This window comes from Heptranchias perlo, chromosome 24, assembly GCF_035084215.1.
Source record: "Heptranchias perlo isolate sHepPer1 chromosome 24, sHepPer1.hap1, whole genome shotgun sequence".
NCBI lineage: Eukaryota > Metazoa > Chordata > Chondrichthyes > Hexanchiformes > Hexanchidae > Heptranchias > Heptranchias perlo.
This window is the reverse complement of record NC_090348.1, coordinates 9,173,528-9,179,352: the sequence shown is the minus strand read 5'-3', so window position 1 is coordinate 9,179,352 and position 5,825 is coordinate 9,173,528.

Below are 5,825 nucleotides of genomic sequence, written 5' to 3'. Positions count from 1 at the left end.
GACATTAGGACGCAAATGTAAGAGTAGGACTTCAAGGGTGGTAATCTCTGGATTACTCCCCCAACCACATGCTAAAATAGGGAAGGATAGGAAGATTAGGGAGGTCAACCCATGGCTAAAACGGTGGTGTCAGGAAGAGGGTTTGATTTTTATGAGCTACTGACACCAGTTCTAGGGAAGAATGGAGCTGTTTCCCAAGGATGGACTACATCTGAACATTAAGCTAATGAACTGGCAAAATGGATGAACAGGGAAATGAAGCGTTATTTAAGTCATTGGGAAGGGAGCAAGGAAATTAAAAATAATCAGAAAGACCAAGTAGATAAGGTAGAAATAAATGAGGTAAGTATACCAATAAAGAATTTGGCAAAAAGGATAGCGTGCAGAAGGAATAACGGGTGTAGAGAAAGAAAATTGAATTGACCAGTTATAAGCAGGGAAAAGACTGAGGTAAAGGAATGAGGTGTTATCTTAGACAAAAAATATCAAGGGAAAAGCAGTAGCTTTAAATATAAGCAAAAAAAAGGATAAAAGTGCACGTAGAGTACTGCTCAGATTGTCCAAAATAAACTTGGGGAATTAGAAACTATTTGTCACAAGAAGATATAGATTTAGTAGCATTAACAGAAACTTGGCTGCAAACTGGGCAGGAAAATAAACGTATTGGTTATAATATATTTATGAGGGACAGAATCTGTAAGAAAGGAGGAGGAGTGGCAAGATTGGTGAAGGAGGGAACACGCCGCAGAGAGTACCCAAAAATAGATTCATACAAAATCAAAATGGTTAGTGAGCAAAGATAAGAAAAGAATTGTTACATTTTGTGGGGTTGCACTACAGACCCCCTAATTGTGGGAGGGAATGGAAAAGGAAATCTGTAGACAGATTAGGGATAACAATTATTGTTCTTGGAGATTTTAATTACCAACTCAAGCAGTATGTTTGTATGCCTACAAGGGGAGAGGGGTTGCCAGATCTGGTTATGAGTAATGGAACAGATCAGCTAGATGAATTAAACGTGGGTGAGCACCTCGGGAGTAGTGACCACAATATGATTAAAGTTTGAGGTCCAAATAAAAAGGGAAAAAGTGAGTACAAAAACAAGGGAACCGGACTGCAATAGGACAGATTTTAGAAACATGAAGATTGAGCCAGCTGAGGTGAGAGAAATTGGCACACAGGCCTGTAGATCAACAATGGGATATTTTCGAAAAGGTGATTGCAAAGTTTCAGAATACGACATGCCATTTTAAAAAAAAGGAGACTACTTCAAGCTTCAGAATGCCGCGGATAAATATAAAGGTTAGAAACAAACTAAAATTGAAGAAGAGAGCATAGAGGCCAATAGGTTTAATAAAACATAAGAGAGAATATGAGAAAATAAGGAAAGAGGTTAAAACATGAATAAGGAAAGTAAGGAGGAGTAGGTATGAGGAGAGAATCTCAAAAATATTGAAAAGATATTCTACAAATATATCAGTAAAAAGCAAATTGTTCAATGGGGAGTGGATAGGGAGTTAGTAAGGGATAAGTAGAAATTGGTAGGATACTTAACAAATACTATGCTTCAGTGTTTACAAAAGAGAGTGATATTTAGGAGGAGGTAAATCCTGAATCAGTTAAAAGAATGATGAGAGATCTTACAATAAATCAATGGAAAGCATCAGAGAAGTTAAGCTAAAGAAGTGCTGGCATCTAACAGGATACATCCAAGGATCCTGAGGGAAATGGGGGAAGAAATAGTGGGGGCCCTAGAAATTATATTTCAGGGTTCTTTTAAGAATGGATGTGTGCCAGAGGACTGGAGACTGGCCAATGTAATATCCCTTTTCAAAATGGAAGACAAAGCTAACCTTTATAATTACAGGCCAGTTAGATTAATATTTATGGTAGAGAAAAGTTTGGAATCTTTAATTAAAGATTAAATTACTAAATATCTAGATGAAGGGAAAATAATTACAAGTAGCCAACACCGATTTCAGAAAGGATAATTGTGCTTGACAAAGCTGATAGATTTTTTGAGGGGTTGACAGATATTGGAGATTATGGGGGCGGTGGGTCGCGGGGATGCAATGGATGTGATGTACATGGGCTTTAAGAAAACCTTGGATAAGCTACCATACAGGAGACTGTTGGAGAACATTAAGGGGAATGGTGTTAGGGGAAGGGTAGAAAATTGAATTAAAACCTAGTTAGAAGGAAGGAAAGAAATAGAGAGCAGGAGTTAAGGGCAGTTTCTCAGAGTGGTAGGTAGTGGGTCCCACAGAGTTCTGTTCTGGGACCCACTTCTGTTCACTGTGTACATTTATGATTTGGATATAGGACTATAGGGAATTGATGTTCAAACTTGGAGATGATACTAAAATAGGAGACATTGTAAATCATTCTGAGGAACAAAGAAAGCTGCAAGGAGACATTAATAAGATGATGGAATGTTCAAAAAGTGACAGATAGAATTCAGTGCCAGTAAATTTGAGGTGGTACACTTTAGTTTTAAAAAAACAAAAGTAATAATTATACTTTGAATGAGGGAAGGCTGAGTGAAGTGGAAGAACAAAGAGATTTGGGAGTTCACGTTCACCAGACATTAAAAGCAGTACTTCAAATGATTATGGCCATAAAAAAGCAAATGGAATACTAGGTTTTCAAAGGCAAGAGTTACAGAATTTTTTTTTTATATTTCAAAAATATACTTAATTCATAACATTTGTAAAGGTAAACAGTACAATACAACTATCACAATACAACTACAGGTCATACATGTTAAATACAGTTCATGACACTCCAGGGTGCTTCATTGCACTTGCAATCAGTACAGATTACAGTTACATTACATCAATTACAGTCATTACACATTCATTACGAGGAGTTTTTTTTTGGTTTCCAGTCCCTCCACGTACGATGGCGAGAGCGTCCAAAACTGTGGCCTTTCCCCATCGAGCTTTTGCAGCGGCTGCGTCTCAGTACCCAGTCCTGGAAATGCTTTAATATCTAAGGGTTGCTAGGTATTTTGCTGAAAAACTAACGGGACGCGAACGACAAACACCACTATTAATCAGCCAGCAAGTCCTTCGCGCTGATCGCTTGGATAGACAGTGATTACAGCTTGGAAGTTACTCCATTAAAAACTCACCGCACTGAGAGCGCATGTTAAGTCAAGATATAATGGTGAATCTATATAAAACCTTATTAAGACCATAGTTGGAATACTGTGTGCAGTTTTGGACTCCACACTATAGGAATGTTTTTGGGGCAATAGAGAGGGTACAGCACAGATTCGCTAGGTGCTACCGGTATGAGGAAATACAAATACAAAGAGAGACTTGAAAAATTGGGGTTCTTTTTGTCATAACCGAGGGGTATAAAGGGTGATTTAATAGATGCGTTTAAAATTATGAAGGGATGGGACAGAGCAGATAGAAACAGATGGTTTCCAGTGATAGGTGGAGTATAGATTGTTTTCTTCACACAGGATTGTGAGGTTGTGGAATGCAACACCAGAGTTAGTGGTAGAAGTCAACTTTTAAGAATATGTTAGATGGGTGATTGAAGGAAAGGCGGATAAAGCGATATGGGAACAGGGCTGGCACAAGTGATTAGGACTACTGCTCAAGTGGAGGATAAACACCAACATGGACTGGTTGGGATAAACAGCCTGTTTCTATGTTGTATTTTCAATGTGATTCTATGTAATATATAACTGATTTTATCTCTAATTCTGTTATAAGTGCATGAGTTGTACAGAAAATCCAAATAATGTCTCATATCTGTATTATGTTATTCCAACATTCACACAAAACATACCAGGATCTATGCCTGCCTTGGTGGTTATTATCCTCAGGCAAGTGAATGCATTCATTATTTTACAAATTAATGTAGTCAAATTCTATACAAATGTACAAGATGAACAATCTAAAAAGTTAAAACGATCCTCTTTTTAAACAAAAACTTCAGACTCTCTTCCTATGAATCGCATTAACTTCTAATAAACATGAAAAGCTTGTGTGATTTGGCAAATGATTTTGCAAAAGCCTCATCCAATCTCTAAGGCATCTGTGTGAAATTGAAACTTCCAGGTATGTGATGAGTGGAGTCCCTGTGTCTGATCAAATTTCATCTTTTATTCTGTGTTCAAAACTGACTAAAAAGAATCCCCTTTCAACAGTTAGTAACCAAACTTAGAACATGAACAAAAATATGAAGACATGAAAACTTGTCTCAAGGTGGGAAGTATTTTTTTTAGCTTCATGGCAAATCTAAGCATCTAATAAAACTGGAAACTTGGCATTTCTGACCAGAGAGCCTGAGATTGAATCTGAGCTGGGACTGATGGTAGAAGTCAACTAAACCGATTCCTGTAATTCTTAGCTGAAGTCCGCAGCGGGACTATGTTGCAGCAAGAAATTACTTCATCCTGTGATGGGAAAAAGTCAGTCTGTATCTGCTGTGCCCCAAAGAAGAAATCTTCAGGAGTTCCTCTGATGGTTCTGAGTGTTTATCCGATGAATAACTGAGCCATACAGATCCGGAAGGTCACAGGTTTGATCTCTAGTTGGTATTGAGTTAGCTGATCTCGGTAGGGGAGTGAGAACTGGCCTCAGTGTGTTTGGATTAGAGTTGGGAAGATTGGCCAAGGCTCCCAGTCTTTCTGGCTGTCCAGCAAACTCTGCTGAAAGTGTTCATGTGTGGGTGTCAAGTGAGAGTATTGAGCTCTTATGGTCGAATAGTCTGCTAATACTACCAGGGCTCACATGTGAATGATGACCATGTAGTCAGGGTATTGCAGGATGGACAATACCCACAGAACCACATTCCAGCAAGTTATTATTAGGAGGGAAGGGGAGAAAATTAACAAGGGAAAAAAATTGTCGTTAGTTGATCACGGGTCGCTCCAGAGACTTGAGCACATAATCTAGGCTGACACTTCAATGCTGCACTGAGGGAGTGCTGCACTGAGGGAGTGCTGCACTGTTGAATGTGCCATCTTTTGAGCGAGGTATTAAACCGGGGCCCCGTCTGCCCCCTCAAGTGGATGTAAAAGATCCCATGGCACTATACGAAGGAGAGTAGGGGCATTCTCCCAGTGCCTTGGCCAACATTTATCTCTCAACCAACATCACTAAAACTATTTAATCATTTATTTCATTGCTGTTTGTGGGACCTTGCTGCGCACAGAGTGGCTGCCACACTACAACAGAGACTAGACTTCAAAAACACTTCATTGGCTGTGACCTGCTTTGGTACAGCTCATGGACTTTTTTTCTTTCTTGTCACTAGTAAAGTTGAATAAAATACATATTTAATACTTTTGATTTTTTTTTTACCAATGTTCTCTTGAAAATAATGGCCCAGGTATTAAATATTATTTAACCTTCTGCTTCAACATGTAAGGAAATATTTCTGTTGGTTTGACACTTTGATCCCTGTAAATGAGCCGATACATTGATGAGCAGATTGTGATGCCAGTATAACCTTATATCCCAGACTCAGAAGTACTTGGCTAGGTAGTCAGTGTTACTTTAGAAAATTGTAGAGTCAACTCGTGTTTTGACAGAAATGTACCTCTCTGAAGCTAATACAATTAGGATTGACCTTTGCAGATCCCTAAAGGATATTGGTAGTGACGCACCTAGAATCTGACAGTTTATGAAAGGTACTGTTTACAGATACTTTCAAGCAATCTGGAATTACAGTGCTCTTTAATGAAATGAGCAATCACACCTTCTGTCATTCTATACTAATCCCTTATATACAAATAAACAGTATATAGAATATTGGTAAATGGAGTATTTCTCAAAATGGTTTTCTAGTAAGAACTATAAAAG